The sequence below is a fragment of the Euprymna scolopes genome, chromosome 7 (assembly GCF_053919585.1).
Source record: "Euprymna scolopes isolate OS-2025 chromosome 7, ASM5391958v1, whole genome shotgun sequence".
NCBI classification, from domain to species: domain Eukaryota; kingdom Metazoa; phylum Mollusca; class Cephalopoda; order Sepiida; family Sepiolidae; genus Euprymna; species Euprymna scolopes.
In genome coordinates, this window is record NC_136488.1 from 61,918,066 (window position 1) to 61,942,532 (window position 24,467).

At 36.7% G+C, this 24,467-nt stretch overlaps 1 pseudogene; it reads left to right on the forward strand.

The window, feature by feature from the left end:
• The first annotated feature begins 4,687 nt into the window (after positions 1-4,687).
• LOC145280570 (U2 spliceosomal RNA) lies at positions 4,688-4,793 on the forward strand (annotated as a pseudogene).
• The last annotated feature ends 19,674 nt before the right edge of the window (positions 4,794-24,467 follow it).

The following is a 24,467-nucleotide window of genomic DNA, read 5'->3' on the forward strand; positions in this document are numbered from 1 at the left end:
AAATAAATATTTGTAATTTTATTATTACTACAAGCAGTGAAAGATTTTATTTTAGACAAAATCAAATTTTAAAAAAATAATAATTAAAGGAATCGTTTTTGGCATCAGAAAATAGGCATTAAATTTACCGATTTTTATACCCCAAAATGTTCCGATTTTTGGATTCTCGATTCCATTTCCAGTTAAACGTCCCAGCACTATAAATAATGCTTAAAGGATAATTCTACGAGTTTTTCTTCGAGTTAAATTGATTTTATTAACACCAAATGTAATGAATTCTTTTTCTAATATATAATCACTATGTGTGAAATATTTTTTTTTCATTATCGGCATCTACGGTGCTTTATTTTCATAGAAATTAAAAAGAAAATTCATGTGTTTATTTTTTTTTTTTTTTTTTTTTTTTTGTTGTTGTTGTTGTTGTTGTTGTTGTTGTTGTTGTTGTAGTAGTAGTAGTAGTAGTAGTAGTAGTATTTTTTCTGATATGTAACTTTAGGTGTTATTTGTTTAGACGAAATAATGTAGTTTCAATAAGATTACACATCAAATTTTCCTAATTTATGAAAAGTAACAATGGTACTTTGGGGTTACTTGCGGCAACCTCGTAGCTTCTTCTTCGCTTATTTTGTCCTTTAGTCCTCGTGTTCCAGGAGCGATGTTTCTGACAAAAGGGGAAGTATAGCTGTTTTCTGGGTCAAATCTATCACTATATTTCGTATCTCGGCAATGAGTGAGGTTGCTGTTTCTCTGGTTGGTTTCCAAATTTCATGACGACATTCCTCGTATAAACGTGATACCAATCCTCTAGAGGAACAGGGGTTCCATAATAAAAAAGTTACCGAAATCGCTATATACCAAAATCGATCATATTTATTTTGGTCTAGTGTTTTGGATCTTCAAGTGAGATTTTTAGCTCTTTATATCAAGAGGCTGTAAACTTTGTCTAGATCTATTTCAATAAAAATGGGTCCATTATTTTCAATGATCATTGCTTGATAAGTATTGAACATTGATTTATTCCTTAAAATTTGTTTTATTCCCTGAAAAAGGTTTTTAATAGATTACGTTGACGTGTATCAGAATCAGCGAAATGGAAGTAATTACGTGCCAGAGAAGCGATATCGATTCTCTCTTTTGAATAGTTAAAGTCAATACGGACGAACTAATCTCTGCGGTTATGCCAGCAGATTCATGACGATTGACCGGAAGATGCAGTTCATATAGATGCAATTTTTGTAGATTGCGTCAGCCAAATCCAAAAAGAACTTTGTATTCTGTTTGATTGAGACAAAACAGAAGAAAACATAAATAAAATAACTGCGACTGGCACGATTACACACACATCACTATTCACCGAGCAAACTACTTACAATATATCAACGAAAGACTCATTTATTTAATGAGAAAAATACGGGTATTTTGGTGACGATCGAAAATACATTTTAGATAACCATTGTTTAACATGTCTCGTTGAGTGTAAGTCTGGGTGAATAGGACAGAAAGCAATTTATCATAATCTCGGTTGCTGCTATTTCGTTCTGCACTTAATTCATTCTCGAGTTCTCGCGTGTAACAAATAAAAGCAACGCATATTTATTTAAAAAAAAAAAAAAAAAAAGACTAACAGAATACCTGTCTCAGGATGGGAAAAACGTATTACCTGAATAGAACAGATGTCCGCCACGAACATTAACATCAAAAAATAATTCTATTGAACTTTAAGTTTAGAATCCTTATTGAATTTTTTTGCTAGAAAGTGTCTAAAAATTCCAGGCTTAATTGTAATGCCTCTTGAGAAAATATCGCACCGTAGGAAATTTTGTTTAAATGATTTCTAATTACTACGGATTAAATTCAATATAAATTTTTGAATTTTCGAACGAAAGTTTGTTTCTCTTAAAAATGCTTTAGAATGTACCAAGGAAACTGAAACTTAGTGATTGTATATTAAATAATATTCAAAGTCAAATGTAAAAGTTCGCAAAAATAGAAGATATTTCATGTTCATTTTTACCTTTTTTGCATGAATCTAAATTGGACTAAATATAGCCCACGATTAGACTCCTTACACCCAACAGTTGTTTCCTAAAATCACAATAATCGTTTAATCTCTCTATCTATCTATCTCTATCTATCTATCTATCTCATCTCTCTCTCTATATATATATATATATATGTGTGTGTGTGTGTGTGTGTGTGTGTGTGTGTGTGTGTGTGTGTGTGTATAACATTATACTGATAGAGATTCATTAGCTGTGCTTGCTAAGAAAAGTAATTGCATAACCGGGTGTACTCTATTTAAAACCTAGCATATGAATGAGGAGGAATTTATTGCCAGTGTCGAGGTTGTAGATCACTCACGCTAATTTCTAGTGTTTTGGTGTTTTTATTTTAATTTTTGTTTGTTTTTGCTTTCATGCCTTGATATTTTATATGTTCATAGACACTACAATCCCACGCCTAGCGTAATTCAAGTTGTTAATTAATCTAATTAATCCAGAAAGTTATCTCCTTTGTGTTGCTTATTGTTATTATGCTGAGCGCATGTGCGTCAATTGTTGAATTCTTCTAAAACATGAATGGCGCACTGTTGCCACATATGGAGAGGAGCTGCTCAGCGCACCCTTTTCTGTCTTTATGGGGTACAAATTCGTCTTTGAAATCTAGTGGGCGGTGACCTTTTCGCTTCCCAATTTCCTCTTTCTCACATAAGAGATGCTGCGAGTCTATCTCTACTTTATTGTCATTTTTATGGCAGCTGCTCGACTGATATTCAATATTTGCCCTCCACCTCCGCAAAATCAATTCGCAACAAATATTCGTCTTGGTACAGCTGTCAATAATTTCAGTTACACTCTATCAATGGCTAAAACTAAACGAAAGTTCTATGAGGAAAGTTTCTTTCCTAAAAACACAATACTCTGGTCCTGCTTTCCAGATGACTATAACATGGTCGTTGTCAAATCTAATGTAAATAAGTTCTTGTGCTGTCGTTCTCTTAAAATGTCAAACCCCACCCAAGTTCCACAATTATCAATCATCACATTGCTGTTTCACTTTCTACCCGACATTCATTAACCCTTTATCTCGAGTGGCCTTTCGGCCTTGATCAGCAATAACTCCCAAGTAAACAACAAATCCTACATTTTGAGTAGTCGCTGTCTTGCAAATAGTCATTTCATATTAATTTACATTTATCATTGAACTCAGTTGTTATCCGTGCCTGATTGTTATAATTTGTTGACCCCAAATAAATATTCACATATTTATCTCGCATTAAATACCAAAATTATATTATTTCTAAACTCTTTGTTCGACTTTGGGACAGGCTGAGAAAGTAAAATTATCTATATAAGTAACTATCTGAACTGTGTAACTGATAAACTGCGTTATTTAACTACATTTTATCGAGATATTGCTTCTTCCACTTTACATGTTTTTACTTGCGTGAAGTTAGAAAATTTTCACTTAGAAAAAGTCAGTATGGATCCACACACGTGCTTGTCTATTTCAGCATTTTTCACTTTGTTGCTGGGTGTTTACCTCAATATAAACTGCGCTAAAAACAGGAGGTAATGCCTGAAAGAACAGATCATTACGTATGAATGTATATTACATTACTCCCAAATGAAGGGGCAATGTGTTGGGAATGGTCTTATGACAACAAAATAGATACCGTTCCAAAACAAGGGTGGAATTGATACCTGGGAGGATGGTACAATGACAAGAGAACAGGTACCACACTACCTTCTGAACTGAGCATTTATATATATAACCACGTTATAATCGTTGACACACCGTTTCTCGCCAGATCACCGAAGTTAAGCAACGATGAGTCTGGCCAATACCAGATGGATGATTATTTGGAAGGCTAGGCGCTGTATGTATCGCACTGAGACGAGGAAATTCCCAGATTGGTATCTGGGAGCGTGTTTAATGCACTTAGAGAGATGCACTCCCAGTTTTCGTTAATACGAGGGGCGTGCAATAAGTAATGCCCCTGATCCACTTCCAGTTGTCTGATCTAGCTGAAATTTTGCATGTGCAATGCGTTATATCGCTACGAGTTATTTGGCAAATTACAGTTCTGAACTAATTGAGTTTCTGTTTTACAGGTGTTTGAGCTGAGTCAGGTGTAAAATGGAGTCTGTTGAATGTCGAGCAGTGATCCGATTTTTAGTCGCGTGCAAACGACTCTATAAGTCGGTCTGTCGGTCGGTCGGTCGGTCGGACGGTCGGTCTGTCCGTAACACTTTTGTGCTCGACCTTTTTGGTTAAGATCAAAGGTATGTTCTTAATAGATGCTGTTCTTAGCTTTTTAAGTTTCCTTGGCCCAAAAGGTAGTATCTGTTCCGGCAGATACTGCAAGCAAAGACCACATGTGGAGGAAACCACACATATAAGACCTTGGTCAATGTAAGAGTCACCCTTCATACCAATTATCACTATCCAGCTCCCCTACTCCCCGGGTAGCTGGTCCCCATTTCCCCTTCACTCCTCAAATTAAAAATCGGACTTGTGCCTAATTTGCTCGGTGGGGGAGCAAATAAATACCAACCCTTCATAACAACTGTCACTATCCAGCTCCCCTACTCCCAGGGGAGTTGGTCCCCATTCACCCTTCGCTCCTCACATTAAAAATCGGTTTTTTGCCTAATTTGCTCGGTGGGGGGGGGGGGCAAATAATACCCTTTTCTTTGCCTTTTGGCCAAGATCAAAGTGTAGTATCTGTTCTTACTATATGCTGTACTTATATTTGTAATTTTGTGATATAAAGTCGGGGATCAATTTTCTGTATTTATTTAATGTAAAATGATCATCCACTTAACAACCAGTCAGTCTCAAAGCCATTCAAGTCATTTTCCAGATCATTCAAGTTGTGTTTGAAGGATTCCAGTTATTTTTTAAGCATTCAAGTCATTCTTAAGGTCATTCAATTCATCCTTAAGTTCATTAAAGTCATTTACTTTTTATTTATTGAAGTCATTTCAGCCCATTTTTCGTCATTTTAGTTTATCTTTAAGAATTTCATGTCAATCCTACATTCACGCATTCATTCATTACGCGAGAGTACGCGATTAATAGCTATCGGCCTTGTATTTGAAAGGACGCATACCACAGGAGACTTTTGATGAAATGAAAGAAACTTATGGTGATAATGCCCTATCATATGACCTTGTAAAACGCTGGCATCGTTAATTCAAACATGGCCGGAAGTCTGTGGAAACAGCTCCCAGACCTGGTCGCCCCCCTTCTGCCATTGATGAGGCATCTGTCTGTCAAGTTGAGGCTGCCATTTTGGAAGATCGGCGCATTACTATTCGCCAAATAGCCCAAGATGTCAACATTAGTACAGGGTCTGTGGAAACTATCATTCATGACTATTTGCATATGCATAAGGTGTCTGCCAGATGGATTCCCAGGTTGCTCACACCATTCCAGAAGCGAGAACGCGTCGAGTGCTCGAGGATGAATTTAGAGATGTGCCAAGAAGATGAGTCAAAGTTTTTCAAAAGACTGATTACACAGGATGAAACCTGGGTCCATCACTATGATCCAAAGACCAAAGCCCAGTCAATGCAGTGGAAGCACTTGGACTCACCACCTCCAAAGAAGGCAAGGGTGCAGCTCTCCGCTAGCAAGGTCATGCTCACAGTCTTCTGATACCAGGACAGAGTAGTGATGACAGATTTCCTGGCAAAGGGTACCACAATTACAGGAGCCTATTATGCTACACTTTTGAGGAAATTAAGGGAAGCTATCAAAATCAAGAGGCGGGGCAAGTTCAGCAAAGGTACCCTCCTCCTGCAGGACAACGCTCCGGTCCACAACTCGCATGTCGCCAGATCAGAAGCACGGGCGTGTGGTTATGAAATCCTTTCCCATCCTCCCTACTCTCCTGACCTTGCACCCTCTGACTTTCACCTCTTCCCAGCCATGAAGTTGTTTTTGAAAGGAAAGCGTTTCCCAGATGATGCAGCCTTGATTTCTGAAGTCACGTCGTGGTTGGGGGACCAACTTGGGGTGTTCTACAAAAACGGTCATCAGAGCTGCATCAAACTCTGCGTGGTTCCTATGTAGAGAAAGACTAATAACTGTACAAAGTTTCGTTGCTCTACTGCTATGGGAAGTGGGTCATGGGCATTACTTATTGCATGCCCCTCGTACATGCGTCTAGGAAAAGGAAAAACACTGATGTAAACCTTAGGTCTACTGTATGCTCTGTCTTGTGGCAGCCATTGCACCGATGAAGATGATTAGCAGTTGTACTAAAAAGCGTGGTTGGTTCTACACAAAGCCTTCACCACTATAAAAAAATCATTTACGTGGATTTCTGAACAACTAAGATGTTATGGCGGAGCTCATACGTCAAAATTGATCGGAGGGTCCATCATATATATATATATATATATATATATATATATATATATATATATATATATATATATGAGTCTCCTGTGGGCAGAGATTGAATTAATGGCCTCAATTTTCTCACACCAGCTGCCATCACCACAAGACTTTTGCAACTTTCCTCCTTGCCTAGTGGATTTGATTATGTGACAAAATTCCTAAAAAGAGCAAATACGCACAGCATAGAATCAATGCTTGCATATATACAGCTGGCTTGGACTGGTCATGTAGTAAGAATGGCGGATGAGAGGTTCCAAAAAAATGTTCCTCCATGGAGAGCTAAAGAATGGCAATAGAAGAGTGATTGGGCAAAAACACCAGTACAATGATATTGTTAAATGCCACCTAACGGAAATGGCCAATGATATCTCAAATTGGGAGACACAAGTAAGTAACTGAGGGAGTTAGCTCAGCAGTCTATACAGAGGGAAGATAATGATCGAGAATAAAAGAGAGATCGCAGCCCAACCGAGACACTGCTGAAGATACAATCCCGGCTGCTTTGCATGTGCTACCTGTGGAAGGATGTTTCACACTAGGAGAGGAGAAATTCAACACCGGTGGACCAGGCCTTTGCCTAGTCATCTTCAGAAACCAGGTTGAAGGATTATGTGACGAAAGAGGAAGTCCTCAAAAGAGCAAAAACGCACAGCATAGAAGCAATGTTTGCAACTATACAACTGCGTTGGACTGGTCATGTTGTAAGAATGGCGGATGGCAGATTCCCAAAAAATACTCCTCTATGGATGGGCAAACACTCCAGTACAATGACGCAGTTAAATGACACCTAAAGAAAATGGCCATTGATACCCCTAATGAGAGGCACTAGCAAGTGACCGAGGGAGTTGGCGCAGCGGGTAACACGAAGGGAAGAAAAGTGATCGAGAATAGGAGAGAGATCGCTGACTAGCAAAAACATTTCCTAAGGCACAATCCCGGCTGCTTTTCATGTGCTACCTGTGGAAATATGTTTTACACCATGAGATAGGAGCTTTAACAACGGTAGCTAATGCAGCAAGCCTCTGTCTAGTCATCTTCAGACATGAAGGTCTGCGGGAAATGGAATGGAATATATATGATATGCAGTAATAAGTAGTGATATATAGTGATATGTAGCAAGATTGTACATCTAAAAACAATAATAACTTTAAGGCTCCCAAAGTTTATATTAGAATTGTTTGCTAGGGCACGTAGCGTAACGGATATGATACTATGTAAATTCGATTCTAAATGACACTCTTCTGGGTGTTGAAGAATTTACCCTCAGTGCGAGCAATACGAAGAATAAAATTATGAATTACTTATGCCCTCTGACCGATCATGGCTGTCGGATTTCGTAAAGGGTTTCATCCGATGTAACCTCTTGCCTGAAGAATATGTGAGGTCACATCGGTCCTAACGGTGTGAGAATAACACTCATCTTGAGGACAGTAGTCCGAATAATTCAAATAATACAAACTACCAATCATCACCTCAAAAATTCAGAAATATAGAAGGACTATATTTTCAGCTTCTGACAGACAGATAACAAATCTCCATTAGTAATAGATGTTATTTGCAAATTTATGGATTAATTATGTTTGTATTGTTTCCTTGTTTTGCTGTAATCATTTAGCAACAAGCTGGGGTGAATTAAACCTTTTATTATTTTTTTTAGAAAGTTTTCTAAAATGATTGTTGAATTAGAAAATTCTGTCAACTTTGTTAACGTTTTTAACTCTCTCTTGTTTTCTTTCGGCATTATGTATAGCTTGAGAATTATTAATTCATTTAAATTTATTCCTGTAAAGCATGAATTCCATCACAGTAGAATTTACTCCATCGAAGAATAATCTGAATTAAAATAAAACTGACTGTGTATGGTTCAACGATTTTGTAGAATGGCCGATATGCAAGTCGATTGCTCATCGGGAAGTATTCAAACAAATTTATGTAACCATGGAGTTCTTCTGGTCGCTTGATTGCCTGCCTTCTCTGCTTAACAATACATAGCTATATAGACAGGCAGCAAAAAGAAGCCTGCACTTGTAATTTTTTCAAAAACTGAAAATTAAAGCTAAATTTAATGTAACTGTTTAAACAACATATACCTCATTTGATTGGCCGTTTATTCTTCTGAAATTTTACCTGTTCATACTTGACTTTTAATTGAAATATACTAGTGTTCACGTCAATTTAAAAAAAAATAACTTCAAATTGAGGAAGCAAAAAGAAAGGCCGACAATGGAAAATGCAACACAAATACAAAAGGAACACAATGAACTAGTTAATATTTGGTAGCATAGACCTTCTGCAATTTGACAGCCTGCAATCTTTTAGGAGTTCTTTGAATTAGACTGCAGCAATACTCCGGGGAAAGTACTGCCTACCATCACTGCCTAGCCTATTGAACTTGCTTTCGTCGCTACAAATCAGTTTTGACCAATATGATGAGTCATGATCTTCATTGCCTCTGACGAAGTCCAGACAGCGTTTCTGTTCTTTACAGAAAGCATTGGCTTACGTCTTGCAACATATCCTCGCAAATTAAATTCCTTTAATCTGTTCTTGAAGGTAGAAAGAGCGCACTTTTTAACAAGATTGCACTGTTGTTGGATTAGAGCAGCCGTTTCAAATCTGTTTCTTAGGGTGCGGACCTTGATAGCATTGTCTTCCCTGTTAGAAGTAACTCTGGTACGACACGATTTAGGGGCATCACGAACACTGCCGGTGTTTTGGTGTTTTTGCACAGTCTTTCGTACCGTTTTCTCATCACATTTCAATCTACGGCCGATTTCTCGATTGGATAAACTAGAAAGGTGGAGATTAATGAGCTCCTGACGATCACTAAGAGAAAGTCGTGGTATATGAACTAAATGTTACGTTTTATAACCTGGAACAACAACAACAATTACGATTAGAGATACTTTGTTGGCTGTTGGTGGATATTTTAAACTGATTTAAGGGCGATAATTTAAGCGAATTTGTTGCTGCAGACTTTCTTTTTGCCTCCTCAATTTGAACTTTTTTTTTGAATTGACGTGAACACTATAATATTTCAATTAAAAGTCATATGAACAGGTAAAATTATAGAGGAATAAAAGGGCAAGCAATGAGGTATAGGTTGTTTAAACAGTTACATTAAATTTAGCTTAAATTTGCAGTTTTTGAAAAAATTACAAGTGCGGACATTCTTTTTGCCAGCACTGTATATCTATGGCCCCTACAAATTAATTCTGATGGGAAAAGTGATGGAAAAAAATTATTCATAAAAGTGCATAATTTCTATCTGATAAGTATATACGGCAAATAGGGTCGCTATATAAATTTTTATTCAAATTAAATTTAACTGAGCTATCGTTGTGTAAGGAACTTACATCGAAATGTAGCATTGCGTTGCAATTAATGTGTTCCCTATGTACTCGTCATCTTTCTTGTAAACTTAATATTCCCTGAAACTTCCTCCTCCGGGTGAGGCTGGTTCAACCTGCCTAGGGTGAATGTCGCTGACACGCACTGAACTCATACTCCAAGCCTCAACCCCCGCATTAGAGTGTTTTCATTATTGTTAGATGTCTATGAATTTTAATTTTTAAGTCATGAATAAATAAAATATGATGATGTCGAAAATCACATATAAATACGTAGTCTATGATTAGAAAATACTTGTGTGTAAACATGCGCTATGGTGCAGGTGTTTTTGTGGTGCGTTCGAATGGCGGGCGTTGTGGGTAATAGATGCTTGGGCAAAGAAAAAAAGGGGGACAGAGAATTAAAAATATCTCCGAATTCGTATTCTAGGCCGCCCCTCATTCCATTTCTCCGCCTGAGATAAGAAAACTTGAGGTTCCCTTGTCTTGTAACGTTATACGACTACACACGTGTTACCATGTAGACCCAACACGTTTTAGACTCCGTCGCAAAGGACATAAGAAGGGAATAACTCGACTCGTTTCTTTTTCGTTGAAACGACATTTATTTCCGAGTACTTTCTGACTTCTGTCCTCTCGAACGTAATTCTCGATCTGCGCACACGTTCTTCTTTTTATATCTCTTTCTTTTCTTCCTCGCCCTGATGTCATTTCGCACATGGCTTAGTATTTGCATGTAGCCGTCATATGCGCGTCCGCACTCTGTTACACACTGGTTATGGTTGACTCAGTGGCTTCTAAATATAATGGCTGTCCAAACACAGCCTATAGATTATCCTCGGATAAGTCCTTCAAATTGCGACTTATTTTCAATGTATATCTCAAGTAGTTAACTTCTGGGTGATCGAATAGTGACACCTAACAAAGGCCAGAATCAGTCAAAAGTGAAAAAATCCAGAAGATAGGAGACTTGGATCTGGATCGTTAGGCAGGATACAAGCAGTGGGAGCTGAACGTTTGATGCAGTCAGTTGGTTTTTCGGGGGGAGGGCCGGGAAGTTGGGCCGATGTGCCTTTCCGGTCAGGGGGAACTCTTGGAACTCTTAACTTAAGGATTATGTTAATGGGACTATGTGTTTTTCGATGGTCTGACAAAACTCATGTTGCAAGTCTGCCATTCGACTTAAGTAACCGAGTAATCTGACAAAGAAATAAACATGTAATAATTGTTTATAAACTGGACTTATGGTTATGCTTGGAGAACCAGTTTCACATAAAAAAGCAAAGCTAATGAGAAAGACAGTATAAAACATGTCCAGGTCATTTTTCTTCTTATTTTTCCCTTGTAGCTCTAAAAAGTCAACAATATGCTCTTTTTGTTCGAAAATTTTGGAGGCACCTGCACTAGAATATGCATGAGCGAATGATGGCTTAATACAGATCTAGAATACTAGCAGGTATGTTTTCTAGCCCGGTAGAGAGAGCCTACTCTCTTTGCTGCAGACTTTGCAGTATCTTTTATGTATTTCAATTCATGTCACCGATGTATTTTAAGCGTATGAGTTTGAATGTTCGGCTGTCAGGAAGGTTGCTATAAATCCGTTGTTTGTAAGGTTTCTTATAAGTGTTAAAAAAAGAGCTTTTTTTTTTGGTAGAATTAAATATAACTATCCATTTTTTTTTTTTGCCCCTTCCACTATGGACTGTAGGTTATTTTGTAAGGAGTCAGCCATTTCATTGGATATTTGTGTGTTCGAATGATCCTTATGTCAAGAATAGAGTATTCTGTCATTGGTAAATATACCCATCTCAGACGCGATTGCATCAGGGATATCGTTTATGAAAAGCATGAATAGTAATTGCCAAAAGACGTTATTTACAATTGTTTTTATTATATCGTCTAGTTATGCAAGGAATATGGTTTCAACAGTATTTGGGCTCCATTACATTTTTTCGAACGATGTGCGCAGACATTTTAGCCACACATTTCAAGGGAAATGGATTGAAAATGGAAGAGCGGTTGAATGGCTACCAAACTCTGAACTCTAGTGTTGATATTGGCTTTTATATGGACATCTTCCATGGTGGTTTGCACTAGTAAGCAAGGAATTTGACAAACAATAGAAAATAATATCACACACGAAATTAAAGCCATAAGAAATTTAATCTTTATATAAAAAAACATCACAAATTAAAATCCGATGTTCGAAAATGTGTAAATAAAATCTCTATAAAGTTACTATTTGCTAATGCAGAAGAGTAGTGTTGCCACATTTGAGCTGCAACACTAACCACTAGTCTCTCTTTGGACAGCGTATAAAATGCCTATAACTTAATAGGTCCCGTACTATCTACCGAGCTCAAACCCTGTCCCATCGCCGCAATGTTGCATGTCTTCGCTTTTTTTACAAATACTTTCGTGGAATCTGCTTCGACAAACTTACTTCACTTGAACCCCTTCAACGTGAATAGCCCCGACTAATCCCCACTAGCAACAAACCCCCATTTTTAGACGTTCCTAGATGTCGGAAAACTTTCTAATCTAATAGTTTGTTTTTCTTTCCTGCTTGCATTTGGAATTCTCCCCCCTGCTCCGTTTTATTGACTATACTGACATGTAAAAATTCAAGTGTAATGTGAACAAATATCTTTCTACCTTACTCACTTAGGATGACCCCCTATAAATCTGTCCCCTAATTCACAATAGCACCTTATGTCTCAGTAGTAATATGCGTTGTCTGGGGTGAAATAAAGTAAAAAGAAAAAAAGGGATCATGCCACGCACAAGCAAGAAAGCTTTTGAAAGAAGATGGATATCAACTCAAACACGTACTGGAAATTTTTGCATTGTAAATTATTTGTGTTCAGATTTATGTGCACTACTTTGTATATTAACTAAGATAGAAGCTAGACATGAATACGGAAAATTGGATACTTACATAAGTAGCGGTTTGAAATATTTATTCATACAAAATATTAAATGTTTGCGCCTGGAAGGCAAATACTTTTACTAATAATGGCCAATTAATATTTATTTGAATTCTAAAGCTATTAGCTTCCGGCAATTTTGAGAATCAGTATCAAACCAAAATGGTGATTATTTCGGGGCAAAAACGGAGACTACAGTAATATTGTTGTTTAAATCGATTTAATACGAGAAATTTAGATACGTCTACCGATGAAATTATACTGTTTAATATTGGTGGGTATACTGGTTAGTACAAATATGAATTACAATTCTTCAGTGCAAGTAAATCTGGGTTTTTGCGTGAACAGCCTATCTTTTTTTTTTTTAATTATGTTTTCACCCCAAACAAGGCACATTGCCACTTTGGTGTAGGGGGCTACTATCAGGGACATAAGCTACTGGGGTACTATGTAGGGAGTTAGGCAGTAAGGTGTCGGTTCACGTTACACTTGAACTTCTGCATGTCAGTACAGTTGGGGAAGCAGGGAGCCGGAATGGAATTTCAAAGTCTAGCGGTTCTGGGGAAGAAATTACTGGAGAAGAAAGCTCTCATACATCTAGGGATCTCCACTGTGTAGGGGTGGGATTTAGCTGCTTGTCGGGTTTGTCGAGGGTATTTACGTCGTAGGGGCACAAGTGCTTGCAGTTCGTCAGAGCATTCACCATTAAAGTACTTGCAGAACAGGCAGAAGGATGCAACATTTCGTCGGTGGGACAGAGGCTGAAGCTTAGATGACGGTTCAGGACCTATCAGGTTGGAGACTCTCTTTTTGACCTTTCTAGAAGCAAAAGACTAGTAGCAGATGCGCCAGCCCAAATATGACAACAATACTCCATACATGGGCAAATGGTGGCCTTAAAGAGGTACAAGATACTTTCGGGCGTTAGTAGCTTTCTGGCACGGTAGAGAGAGCCTACCTTCTTCGAAGCGGTCCTGGCAGTGCTCTCAATGTAATTGTTCCAACTCATGTTTCCTGTGAACGTTAGGTCGAGGATTTTAAAAGAAGTACTTTCAGATACCGAATCTTTGGCCACTGCTATAGGTTTCTTGTAATTATTGAAGCAAACAAGTTTTGTCTTGGCAGCATTGAATGTGACCATCCATTTTTGTCCCCATTCGGCTACAGATTGGAGGTTATCCACTATTGTTTCTGCCATTTCCTTATATATGTGTCCATTTGTTTTCCTGTCGTGCCTGTTATAGGGCGTGGTGTCATCAGCATATATACCCATCTCAGAGGCAATTTTGTCGGGGAGGTAATTTATGAATATTATCTATAATAAAGGTCCAAAGATAGACCCCTGAGACACTCCTGCATTTATATCATATTGTTTAGATGTACGACCGTCGAGAACAACCTGGATTTTTCTCTTATCTAAGAATTTAATTATGTTTAGTATTGTCGAGTGATACCGTATGATCTGATTTTCCTGAGAAGACCTTCATGACATAACCTGTTAAAAGCCTAAGATATCACTCTACCCTCCCCTGCTTTGTCCAGTGAATGGTATATACGTTCAGAGATTACAGTTAGGATATCTGCTGTGGAACGGGCTTGCCTTAATCCATATTGTTGGTCAGTCAGAAGTTTAGCATCTATAAGGTGATGTTCATGACATTATTTAATCAATTAATATATTCGACATAATACTTTGAAAGAAGTGGTTAATTAATACGAACCGTTTGACCGTCTGCAAGTCAAAAGGTGTAAATGAAAAAGAAGAGAAAAGGAAAAGGGAGGAGAAGAGAGATAAACTATATATATATATATATATATATATATATATCCAACCTGATAGGTCCTGAACTGTCATCTAAGTTTCAGCCCCTGTCCCATCGACGAAATGTTGCATCCCTCTGCCTGTTCTACAAATACTTTAATGGTGGCTGCTCTGACGAACTGCAAGCACTTGTACCATCTTGACGTGAGTACCCCCGACAAACCCGACAAGCAACTAAGTCTCACCCCTTTACAGTAGAGATCCCTAGGTGTAAGAAAGCCTTTTACTCCAATAGTTTATTCCTCAGAACTGCAAGTCTTTGGAACTCCCTTCCGGGATACTGCTTTCCCAACTGTACTGATATGCAGAAGTTCAAGTGTAATGTGAGCAAACATCTTTCTACTCATCTCCCTTCATAATTCCCCCGCAAATTGTCCCTGAATAGTAGCCCCTACTTCAAAGTGGCACTTGCCTTGTTTGGGGTGAAGATTGAATAAAAATAAATAAATAAAAATATATATATATATGGGAGGAGTGAAAGCGAACCAATCACTTATTTTAATCGCATACTTTAATGTCATGAACCAAGTTCTAGTCCATCACCTTACGGATATATTGTAGACGGAAAGGTAAGCAAAGACCAAACGAGTGGCCTTTCATTAAATAACCTATATCGTGAGAGACGGAAATCGCTGATATTTAGTAGGATATGTTCTTACTGAATCATTACCTATCAAGGTATAAAACCACTCGAGAACAAGTGTTTAATGATACACAAGCATGCGTTTAAGAAAATGGTGATTGCAATTAGGGGGCATGAACAGGAGCTTCGAAAACACAAAACGTGTTTTAAAATGATAGAACGAAGAGTCATGAGAATGAAAGTATGCGATTAACATAAGTGATTGGTTCGATTTCACCCCTCCCATATATATATATATATATATATATATATATATATATATATATATATATATATATATATAGTTTATCTCTCTCCTCCTCCCTTTTCTTTTTCTCTTCTTTTTTCATTTACACCTTTTGACTTGCAGACGGTTAAACGGTTCGTATTAATTAACCATAGCTTCTTTCAAAATATTATGTCGAATATATTAATTAAATAAATAATGTCATGAACATCAAATAATTTTGTGGAAGAAACGTAATTGGTATTGGTTTTCGAAGAAGAACATACAGGTCCACAATATATTGTCTTAAATTAACTTGCTTTGGACTGCTACGTTTAATAAACCAATAGTTATTACGTAATAATACCTTGTTTGGAAATCAGAATGGTTGTTTATTAGCATGGATTTGGGTATAAGATTACGTATATAACAAGCACAATGTACTGGATATCTTAAAATAAAGTAATAAGTTTTGTGATTATTAACACTAATATTTTAGTAATATATTTAGATAAGGTGGGTATCATCGAAAGCGACAATTCGATAAGGTTTTACAAATGCATGTATTGCATAAAATAACAGAATTTGACAACATATTCTCAATGTGTTTTCCTTTGAAAGTTAACATCAATTCAATACGCAGCGAAAACAAAGTGATGGTGTCGTCCAGTGCCTCACGTGTGAAACCTGTGTATTCTTCAGCGCAATTCTGAAAATTTCCAAGTCATCTCGGTTGTAAGTAGTGTAGCTCTCTGACCCTTATCACGCCCCCAAACCAAACTTCAAGCGGTTTGGGGTCGTAGCACTGAAGATTGAAAGATTTCATCCGATCTGGATCACATTCTCATTTCCAACTGATGCTTACAAAATCTGACGTAAGACCTTTGCGTAAACCACTTGATTTGAACTTTCTATGCTTCACCTGTCAGCCGTAAATATCGATTTTTGCTTTCAGCGATTAAAAGAAACTGCTTCCTTTCTGTTTGGCACATAACGCATACAGTTGAAACGCGAATGCACAGCAAATATTTAATACCATGGCTTCTTGTTATTTTACGGCATTTGAATCATTTGACCTTATTACATTACGAAATAAAACATTTATTGTATATACGATCGGACGTTATTCCAAAAACAAGGCCTCCTATTTTTTATTCTGCCCGATTGGGACCGAAAGGGATTGCAAATTGCATAGTTAGGATGACTAAACTTTTGCATTCATAACTTGAAATTTTCATCCCTCTGTTGCAAATAAGGCTCTAAAAAAAGCTCTGTGGGGCTCTAAAAAAAGCAATCCTTGTCATGGACGTGCGCCAGAAGCAGAGATGGACAATTGAATTTCTCCATGCAGAAAAATTAAACCAATCAACATTCATCGGTGACTGCTGAACATTTACGAAATCGATACAGTTGATGTCAACACAGGAGATGGATTCGTCAATTTCAGAGTGGCGACAGAGCTGTGAATTGCAAAGCGCGCGCTCCGAACTTTTACGGCTAAGACACCAAAAGAGGTTGGGAAAAGTGCATTAAGAATGCTCATGACTATGTAGAAAAATAAATTATCAAGCACAAAAGTTTATTGTTTTAAAGGTATCATTCACTTATTCGTTGCTATTCAACGTTTAAGTTTTTTAGTTAAAAATGTAGGCCTTATTTTTGAAACAATCCTCGTATATTACTAATATGCTGATGTTTACATGTAGCTGCCACAACCTTTTTTACTGTATTCGTGCCTTGCGTATACACAATAATTGGCTCGGCATAACTGATAACGTAATGTTTAAATTTTATTTATTTGCATACAAATAACATATGACTTCTCTCTGACTGACTGACTCTAACTTAACTGAATATATTGTGATCTATCTTTCTTTGTGACATCAGAAACGTTCTCAACTATGTGATTGTTTCCTCACGTGAACTTACATACATATGTCTCTAACACGTTTTTAGCAACACAAAGAACATTCCTAGTTTGATTTCTATTGCTCTAACTGACCTTTAGTGGTATCGTTATTTCTAGCGCAATGGCTAATGCTCTCCATTCCCATCATCGTATCTAAATCGCAATATGTATTCTATTCAACTTTTGATTACCGGGTTCGATTCTAGCCTTTTCCTTTAATAAATATTATTTTCAGTTCTATTTACTTTTTTCTTCAATTACAGGAATCTGTCCTCTTCCATATACAACAGTTTGTCCCTCGCTTTGCGTAGCTGACTGTGATTATGCAATTGTTCTGTGAGTTCAGATATGGCTTGTCAGATCGATTCGAGCTCTGAAGTATCTCCCGCTTGTGGAACACGTGTGGAATGATTTTATAACAGAGATGCTGATGGTACGTTTCCTATCGCATTCTTTATTTTGTAGTTTGCAGTACGCCAAAAACATCTGTGTTAGACGCTTTTTTCCCACTGTTTAAGGGAGATACATATATAACATATAAATTATATGTAAATACGATACAGGCAACGTATAACATTTATATACTACATAGATGACATAAATAATATATGGATATGATATAGATACGACAGAAATAATATATAGATACGATATATATCACAGACAAACAACATATAGATACGACACATGACATATAAATTGTGGCTGTGCTCGTGTCCTTAGAGAGTGTATTTTATCTTTGAAAAAGGTGTTTAGCACCATGTTAAAATTAATATAAATGCATCTAAATTAGCGAATGAAAAAAAATAAATTCAAACATGCATGTTGAGAATAGGTCAACACTTAGCAAGTGCTAACTTAACGGAACTTTTAATTAAAGCAAGAAGACATGAGTTAACGGGCAGAATATATCTGTGTGTCGACAATTTTACAGTGATGTAGAATGTACTTTAAAAGATCAAATTTTGTTGAAAAGTTTTTAAGTTCTTGAATAGGAATGAGAAAGAAAATTTCAGTATGGGCGTTGTTGATGCTAAGAGTTGAACAACGTCGCAAGTGTCACTCGGAAAGACACTGATTTTGTTAACCAAGTAACTGGCTGAAGCAGAAATTGATAGAATTCGCAAAGCAATAATTTCTAGAGTAAACAAACAAATCAAACAAGACCTAGAATTAAACCAGTGGGCAAATACTGCCGAAGCAATCACTTGATTTAAAAATATAGAAAACAAAAATAAATGTACGTTTATACAGTTCGACATCATAGACTTCTATCCCTCGATATCCGAAGAACTTTTCAACATTGCCCTAGAATTTGCCGATGCATACACTGATATATATGCGGAAGAAATCAACATCATTAAAAAATGTAGAAAATCAGTTCTAATGAATAACAATAACAAATGGATAAAAACTAAAATGACAAATTCGTTTGATTTGGCGATGGGTGCCCGGGATTCTGCAGAGGCATCAGATCTTGTGGGATTATTCATTCTATATACACACACAATCATATTTGATACTACGGATATCAGCCTATGTAGAGATGATGGTCTAGCTATAATAAAAGCTTCCAACAAAGTCAAGGGAGATAACTTTTAAATAATCATACACAAGAAAATGAAAGAACTAGGCCTAAAAGCAGACGTATTGGCTAATATAAAAATAACAAACTTCCTGGACGTCACGTTAAATTTAGATAAAAACACATATGAGCTCTACTTAAAAGATAACGCTACTCCAATATACGTAAACCCTAAGTCCAATCACCCACCATCAATTATAAAACAGATTCCTAACTCGACCGTAAGTAAACTCAGCAATAACTCAAGCGATGAAAATGTATTTAACAGGTCAACTAATATTTATGAAATATCCCTAAAAAATAATGGATACAAAAATATGGATATCAAATATAAGCAACAAAACACCAATAACTATAAAAAAATTAAAAATAGAAGAAAAAGAAATTATTACTAAAAATACCCTAAATTTATCCTACAGCTGCTGCGAAAATTTAGAGATGATAATTAAAGCCTATAATAACAAAATATTAAATAAAAGCAATGAAAACAACAACAAACTAAACAATAAAAAGTGAACAACATGACAAAAATAAAATTAACACAAAAAACGCATATGTAACTAGTAGAAATAATAATAATAATAATAATAATAATAATAATAATAATAATAATAATAATAATAATAATAATAATAATAATAATAAAAAAACCTACTCCGGACAATAACAACCATACTAGAAATAAAAATAAAAATACTAATAACGAACAAGATAAATGCAACTGTAGATACCGCACATTCTGCCCACTTCAAAATAAATGTCTAACCAAAAACATAGTTTACCAGGCAACAATATTTGCGAAAGAACCCCCGAATAAAAAGAAATATTACGTATGTATGACTTCTTAGATTTCAAAACTCGATATTATGACCACAAAAGTACATTCCATAATAAAAAAAATAAAATAAAACAAAGCTCGATATTATGTCCACAAAAAAATTTAGTTTTTAGCCGATAAAATAGCTGTAAAGGGGTAAAACTAAAATAATCTATACCCGTTTTCTCTGCGCATACGCTGATTAAAAGTTTTAGGTTAAACAACGATTTTTTTCGGATTTTATATACGTATGGATTTTGGTCACACGCTAACGGATAAAACTGGAGAGCTATATGTTTTAGTTTCTAGCTTATGCCATAAAGTCGTTTTTTTATTTATTTACTATATATAAGTACAATATGATATTCAATACAAAATTGGTTTTATAATAATAAATACGAAATATGCATTGTGATTTTCTCGGTGTGTGTTCAAAATGTCTCTAACAAACTCCTCTCGGAATATTTGGTCTACGAAGTGTAACTTTTATATATAAAGTATTTGTATCTATAGCACACTTTCGATTTGTTTTTTTTTAGCCACTAAAATAACTGGTAAGGTGTCTAAGATAAAACAAAAACATTGACCTTGGCCAGGTGTAAGTCAACTATACTTGTATTTCTTTCTGCGTTATATGTTAAACAACGTTATTTTTTGCAGATTTTATATACGTATAGATTTAAGCTAAACCTTAACGGATAAGCCTGGAGAGATATATGTTTAGGTTTCGATTAGCTGAGGATACACAAGTCATTTTTTTAGCTGAGGATACACAAGTCATTCTTTTGCAATGACTGCTATATATTATGTACAACTTAGTAATCATTAGACTATTGGCTATATGTCCTATATAATAAAATGACTGCAGAAATTCCTCTCTAGACCAAAGTATCGTAGGTTTGCAACAACAGATGCCGCATACAAATTCAATAAAACTAAGCTAATAGCTACAATCTTATATGGTTTGCGAACACCATTTTAGAAACATTCAGTCGTGATAATAAAATGCTATATTGCATCCTCCGAGCAATACCATCACATTTGCAACACCTCTAGAAGAAGGATTCCCTATTTTTCTCTCTAAATACTTAGTACTACCACTGTTAACAGTTGTCACCGGAGACAAATTCTAATGTTCTACAGATTTTGTGATTGCACCGACCGTAATTGGCTAATAAATATATAGACCTAACATAATCTTTCTCATTTCCGATCCATAAATAATAAAGGCTAATTGGCTGAGCTCTGAGAATTCTCATATTCTGGAATGCAGTTCTTCGCTTTATAAACGAATGCTTACTAACATTAAAATATGGCGTCACTAACAGGCATATTATTGCACCCGACGTAATTTGCATAGGTAATTTCAGGCATGTAAGATCGAAAATTACAAGAGAGAGAAAATCATTAGATGAACGTTAAATAACCCGGTGAAGGAGAGTCTTATAGTGGATAGCGTGTTTTAAACTTTCTATAAGAAATCATTATTATTATTATTATTATTATTATTATTATTATTTCATATACGCATTCTTATTTTATATATGAAATGCGACGGTTTGAAACAGTCATCGTTAACGTCTTCGTCAAAACATCAACAAAATTATAGTTTCTCGAGTTCTCTTTATCATTGAACACACTACGTGTATATTAGTGATGTTTTAAACCATCTCGTTTCATATATGTTTATATATTGAAGAGTTTAACTCCTAAATATTTGCGTCGTTTATATTAAGATTTCCCCGATAACAAAAAACAAAAAAAAAACAATTAACAAAATACGGAAGTGCATTTGTTGATTTTTTTTCTCATTTCCACGCAATTTGACGATATTTTATGTTTTCCGGTATTATGATATTGAATACCGTACAATATACAACCCTCGCTACAAAAGTGTTACCTATTCCTACGGCCAGACAAACAAAGCACGTGCGCGCGTTGTTTGACTTATGGCAAGATTATATGTCAGGGACAATTTTACATGGGTTATTCGTTTACAGATTACCAGAAAACCTATAAATATTGCCAAATTAGGATGAATTTGAAACGCGGTGAGAAACACCCAATTTAATTTTTTTGAACCTTGAAAATTACCTTCATTAATGCTATATATAGTGGGGTGGCTTATGGCCAAAATATGACCAAATCGTTACATGCTGGCCCAAAGCACCAAAGTTGGTACATCTATACTTTGGGTTAATACAAACATTTTTGAAGGAGGGTACCCGATTTTAAAGGTCAAGGTCAGGCGAAGGTTAAAGGTCAAAATGTGGTAGTACTGTAATTTCAGGTGTCATTTTAGTTTTATCTTGCTTCAAGTAGTATAGTTGGTAACAGGATTTGTAATATGTATTTTTATGTTTCGGAGTGCTTCCTGGTTGAGAACTGAAGTCAGCAAGGCAAGTCAGTAGTGGAGAGCTTGCATTTCAATCTTCAATGCAACATGGATTGGTCAAAGTGCATCATATGCGGTACAGGAGATGGGGCATTAAAGTGTCTTGCAACACAGCAGGATGGCAAAGGTTCACAAGCATATGAAGAATTTATGAAAAATGTACATGGTTTTAAAGAACTGAAATCATTGCCTGCAAGAATTTGCTTTGGTGATGATGTGACAACCAATGACCTCAATGTGAATTGTGCTAAGTGGCATAAAAACTGTCATTTATTATTTGCCAAATCAAAATTGTTAAGGGCACAAGAGAGAAATGCTAGAAAGAGAATTGTTGACCACTCTGGCGATGATGTTAGTACTGGACAAAGAAAATCCAAACGTGTATCTCGAAGTGATGAAGTAATGGGTTGCAACATGCGTATATTTTGCAAGAAGTCAGATGGTATACTTCACAAATGTGAAACTTTAGAACTAGACAAAACACTGCGTGAGCAAGCAACAGAACTACAAGATACTGACTTGTTAGCTACTATTGCAGATGGGGATCTTGTTGCTATTGAAGCAAAGTATCACAAACAATGTATGGATGCATTCCGTGTTCGATACAGAAGTTACAAGCGATGCATGGCTACATTATCGGATACAACTGATCAATCAATGACAGACTCAAGGGTATTTGTAGAAATGATATCTTATATTGAAGCGAATGTTGAAGACGGGGAGTACATATTTCCATTAGTAGATCTGCACAAAATGTGTGTAGCTCGCTTTGCAGCCTTGGGATATGAAAAACAGGTGAACAAGACACGGCTGAAAAACAAATTTTTGAATCATTACAAGGATCAGTGTCAGGAAAAATCAGTTGGCAAACAAACAGTTCTTGTCTTTAATGAAGGCCTTCAGAAGCTCATAAAGGAGGAGTTGAAGTCTCGTGATTTTGAGAAGGACGCTCTCTCAATGGTACACATAGCAAAGTTAATACGGCAAGAAATTTCAAAGACAAAATTCTGTACATTCAGTGGAAGTTTCACCACAGACTGTCAAGATGACTCAGTGCCAAATTCACTCAAAGTCTTGATCTCCATGTTGTTATATGGTTCAAACATCAAGGACCAGACCGCAACAAATTCACAAGAATGTCTGACCATATGCCAGCTGATTAGATTCAATTGTAAAGATCAGCCCAAAGTAGCAGAGAACCCACGCCACCATAGATCCAAAGAACCACCGCTTCCCTTATATGTAGGCTTGAGTGTTCACACGCAAACCCGGAGCAAGAAAATGTTGACACATCTCCATAAACTCGGAATCAGTGTCAGCTATGAAAGAGTGTTAGAAGTCGAAGACTGGCTGACAAATGCAGTATGTGAACGATATCAAGAGGAAGGTGTGTTGTGTCCTGTGCAACTTATTGATGGTGTGTTCACAGCAGGGGCACTAGACAATCTGGATCACAATCCAACATCACAAACAGCTGAAGGATCATTCCATGGCACAAGTATCAGTGTGTTCCAGTTTCCTGCAGAGAATAAGGAAGAGACAAGTAGACGGCCCATCAAAATACCACCACAGGCACACATTAGAAATCCATCCCTTCCAGATAGTTATCGAATAGTTCCAGCTATTGCTTGCAACACCGACACTGTTAATGTCACAGAAGCTGCAGCTATGGAAGACCCTGATCCTGAACCTGTTCTATGTGAAGCAATATACAAAGAAAATCAGTGGTTAGAGGAAAGGATACCTGTAGCCCAAAAGAACAAATTAGAAAAAGGTGATATCATGGCCTGGGCCTCGCATCATTCTGCACGCGAAGGCGAAGTTACTGATATTCCCGGGACAAGTGTTCTACTGCCACTCTTTTACGAAAGGGCTGCATCGATGGCTATGGTCAAGCATGGTATGGAAGTACTGAAAAAAATAACAACATTGCGAAACCCTGGGCAAATACCTGTTATTGCAGTGGATCAACCTCTCTTTGCTTTGGCCAAATATGCACAATGGAATTGGTCTGAAACCCTTGGCGAGTCTGAATATGTTGTTGTCCTGGGAGGCTTACATACTGAGATGGCATTGTGGAGAATGGTTGGGGATCTCTTGGAAGAATCTGGTTGGTGTATTGCACTGACTGAGAGTGGTGTTGCTACAGCTGGAACTGCTGACTCCTTCCTGAAGGCTGCCCACTTAACCAGAACACGACATGCACATCAGGTGACAGCAATGACTCTTGCAAAGTTGCAGCGTGATTCCTTTCATGAAATGTGTCCAGAACGCAGCATACACTTCGAAGACTGGAGAACTGACATGACACAAAACAGTCCAATCTTCGCATTCTAGGACAGGATTCTTCAGCTGGAGCTGCTAGTCCTTATCTTTGTGAGGTCACACAGGGAGAAGAATTTT